We start from the raw sequence: 4,185 nt of genomic DNA on the forward strand, positions 1-4,185 counted from the left end.
TTAATGTTCAGCTGCACTCTAATTAAAGACTTCAGGATAGAGGCCTTCCAACATGAACTTCCTCTTCTCTTGCCTCTTGATGTCCGTCTTTCTGCCACCTTTGTGCTTGTTTTTTCCTCCTTCTGCTTTCTTCCCCTGTTAATATTCATTCAGGTTCTCTTTCTCTCTCTGGGAGATGAGGTCTTGCTACCCAAACTAATCTTAAACTTTTGGATTAAAGTGATCCCAGGTAGTTGAGACTACAAATACATGTCATCATACTGAGTTTGGTCACTAGCTAGGAAAAATGCCTCTGCTCCAGTCCTGGCATGAAATGTTTAATAGGGAGTAGCCTCCTACTACAAAAAGATGACAACAGATGGAATTGTCTGGGTTTCCAAGGTCTATGAGGGCAAAGCAGGAAGATCTGTCCATCTCTGGGTCCTCAGTGCTAAGCACTGTGTCCACATGACAAACCGTTAGAAGATTTCATGAATTCGAAAATAAAGTAAGGTGCTCGCTTCGGCAGCACATATACTAAAATTGGAACGATACAGAGAAGATTAGCTTGGCCCCTGTGCAAGGATGACATGCAAATTCGTGAAGCGTTCCATATTTTTAACTAGGGCATACTAAATCCATTAGCACAACAATGTTCATTGCAGCATTATTCACCATAGCAAAGATGGAACCACCCTAGATGTCCCTCAGTTAATGAATAGATCGACAAGATGTGGTATTTATACACAATGGAATTCTATGCTGCTGTCAGAAAAAAACGACATCGCCCCATTTGTAAGGAAATGGAAAGACTTAGAAAAAATCATATTAAGTGAAATAAGCCAGACTCAAAGAAACTTAGGCTCAATGGTTTCCCTCATTTGTCATAATCAGTAGAAACCTTGGGCTCTACTAGCAGAGAGTTGCAATAGAGCAAAACCTTGATACATAAACCCATATAGTATGAAGCTAATTGAAAACCTCTAGGATATTGAAACAAAAGCCATATAACGAGTGATTGTTGTCCTTAATGTTCTATGTTATCTCTCATCTCTTTTGCTGTCCCTTGGTTATCTCATATTGTCACGGTATTTCACTTTGTTATCTGATATATTGGATATATGTGTATTTGGTTATTTGAAATTGGATAAGGAAGGGGGGAAAACCAAGATGGGGGGGTGGGGGAGGATAATGGGACCAAGACATGTGAAAGGGTATCAATGTATGTGAATTAATGCACCTTCTATCTGGTAAAAATCATGTAACCCTTTTATTAATTACAATAAAAATATTTTAAAAAAGAATTTGGCTTAGTGATCTATTAAAACTGGAGCAATCCTTCCTAATAAAAGAGGCTTTCCTTTTATATTTTTAATTTAAGCTATTCTTTAAAGCAAGAAGAGATAACCATTGATTACAATGGGTAGTCTCTGCCTTGAGTAGTGGAAGACAGGATTAGATAAAGAGTCATTTGTAAGACTGGGTGTTTTGCCAAGGAAGCAACTTTTCTATTACTGGTAATATTTTTTTCTACTGGCTCTCATGGTCTTGTTTTCAGTCCTCTAAGGTCAACCATAGGGAAGAAGATGAGTTATGAGGTAGATAATCATATCCTCTCCTTTCCCAAGACAGTTTTTAGTCCAATGAAGATCATCAATACAGCCAATAAGAGATGTTCAAAATGCAAGTGGAGCAGAAAATGGACAAGACTCAAGGCTGAGAGGACAGCATCCTGTGCTCACCAATAATGGAATACTCAAATGCTAGTTTTAGAGGTTGAGACACATAGTCTTAGATACCAAGTCCAGGGAGTGGAATTCTTCAAAAAAAATTAACCTCAAAGAAAAATGTTGGCCCTTCAAATCATCTGTATTTTTTTATAAAAAACAATAAATCTAAACATTGAAAAGTTCTCAGATGGATACCAAGTATTTGTTCCCTGCAATCAAAAGTATCTTAGTGTATGGAATTCTATGCTGCTGTCAGAAAGAATGACATCGCCCCATTTGTTAGGAAAGGGAAAGACTTAGAAAAAAATCATATTAAGTGAAACAAGCCAGACTCAAAGGAACTTAGGCTCAATGGTTTCCCTCATTTCTCATAATCAGTAGAAACCTTGGGCTCTCCTAGCAGAAATTTACAATAGAGCAAAACCTAGATACATAAGGACATACAGTATGACGCTAAACGAAAGGACCTCCAGGATATATTAATAAAAGCCATATAATGAGTGATTGTTGTCCTTAATGTACTATGTTATCTCTCATCTGTTTTGCTGTCCTTTGGTCATCTCATATTGTTACAGTATTTCACTTTGTTATCTGATATATTGGATATATGTGTATTTGGTTATTTAAAACTGGATAGGGAAGGGGGGAAAACAACATGAGGGGTGGGGGTGGGGGGAAGGAAATGGGGACCAAGACATGAGAAAAGGTATCAATGTATGTGAAGTAATGCACCTTCTATCTGGCGAATATAAGTAACCCTTCTATTAATTACAATAAAAATATATGGAAAAAAAAGTAAGCATGGATACCTGCCAATGGGCTCACCAATACAAACTCTAATAAACCTTAACTCTAAACATACAAGCCATAATGTTGCCCTAATACTTATTAGTTAAAGAAATAATAATAAATATTAGGTACCGTTATGTGACTGTAATGCTAGCTACTCAGCAGCTGAAATCTGAGGCTCACAGTTCAAAGCATGAAGGAAAGTCCATGAGACTCTTATCTCCAAATAGACACACACACACACACACACACACACACACACACACACACACACAGAGAGAGAGAGAGAGAGAGAGAGAGAGAGAGAGAGAGAGAGAGAGAGAGAGAGAGGGAATTAAAGGTGTGGGTCAAGTGGTAGACCACTAGCTTTGAGCAAAGAAGCTCAGAGACTGCAGCCCTGAGTTCAAGCCCCAGGACTAACACATACACACAAACAAACAAAAAAAAGAAGAAAGAAAATCAAAGGAAAACGTCTAGGCAAAGGTTACATTACAACATATAATTTAGAGGTAGTAAAAACCAGCCTGAGCACAAAAGTCTGTGAGACTCACATCCAATTAACCACCAGAAAACTGGCAATGGCACTGTGGCTCAAGTGGGAGAGGACTAGCCTTGAGCTGAATTGCTCAGGGATAGTATCCAGGCCCAGAGTTCAAGCCCAAGACCAACCAAAAAAAAAAAATGCTTCTAAGTGGGAACAATACTTTCTGAATGCTAGATTGAGTGGACTGAGAACTCATAGTGAAATTATAGACCTGAGCAATGTGAGAAATTCAGTCCAGTAACTGATACAGAGGAGGAAAGTGGGTTGCTGTCCGATGGGTGCCATAACAAAATATCACAGGTTGGGTGGCTTAAAACAGGAATTTATTTCTGCAAGTCAGAAGTATAAAAGCAGTGTGTTAGCAGGGCAGAGCTCCCCAGAAGCCCTTTAGTGGTCCTTGACTTGTAGCTATAGCACTGCTATTTGTCTTTCTGCCAACACATGGTGTTCCTTTCTGCCCTTGTTCACAGTGGATTAGGATCTACCCTAATGACTTCATCTTAACTTGATTATATTCACTAAGGCCCTGGTCTCCAAATAAAGCCACACTCCTAGATTCCTCACCTTTGGCCTTGCAAAGTATCTGCTGTGGGAGTTCGCAATTCAGCCTGTAATGGAATTTAATGATAAAGACAAGAGGATCTATTTTGTTGTTGTTGTAGTTTTAAAAAAAAAGAAAAGAAAAAAGTGAGGAGAGGAGAAGGGAGAACAGGTGAAGAAGCATTTCCTGGGAAAGTGTACAGTAACGTTAGGTGCAATTATCTCAGCCTTTTCCCAGATCCATGTCCACATTCACAAATAAATGAAATCAATAGCCTCCCTGACATTTTACAAATCTCTTTTATACTATTTATTGTAGCTCATGTTTCATTTTTGGTTTTATTTGTTTATATACTTGTCCTTTCTTTGATCAGTTGAACTAATGGCTCTGTGGATTGTTTTCAAAGACCTAATTATTGGTTTTGTCCATCAATAGTCATTTTTTTCTGTCTTATTTACTCAGCTTTATTTTTGCTGGCTTTCCTAATACTCTTTGACCTATAAGATCTTTAATGTAGACACTTAATTTACTCAGCACAGTGTGTATATTTGTGTAAGTTTAATCTTCCCTAGAGACATAAGGATTTAGAATAATAAAATTTT

The 4,185-nt window shown here is 37.9% G+C and overlaps 1 non-coding gene across 1 annotated transcript; it reads left to right on the forward strand.

Moving 5' to 3' along the window:
• The first annotated feature begins 492 nt into the window (after window positions 1-492).
• Window positions 493-599, forward strand: LOC150044868 (U6 spliceosomal RNA). Its single transcript, XR_016533130.1, has one exon. It is a non-coding gene; the product is annotated as a U6 spliceosomal RNA (small nuclear RNA).
• The last annotated feature ends 3,586 nt before the right edge of the window (window positions 600-4,185 follow it).

The sequence above is a fragment of the Megascapheus bottae genome, chromosome 29 (assembly GCF_031878675.1).
Source record: "Megascapheus bottae isolate mThoBot1 chromosome 29, mThoBot2.hap1, whole genome shotgun sequence".
In the NCBI taxonomy this organism is placed as follows: Eukaryota; Metazoa; Chordata; class Mammalia; order Rodentia; family Geomyidae; genus Megascapheus; species Megascapheus bottae.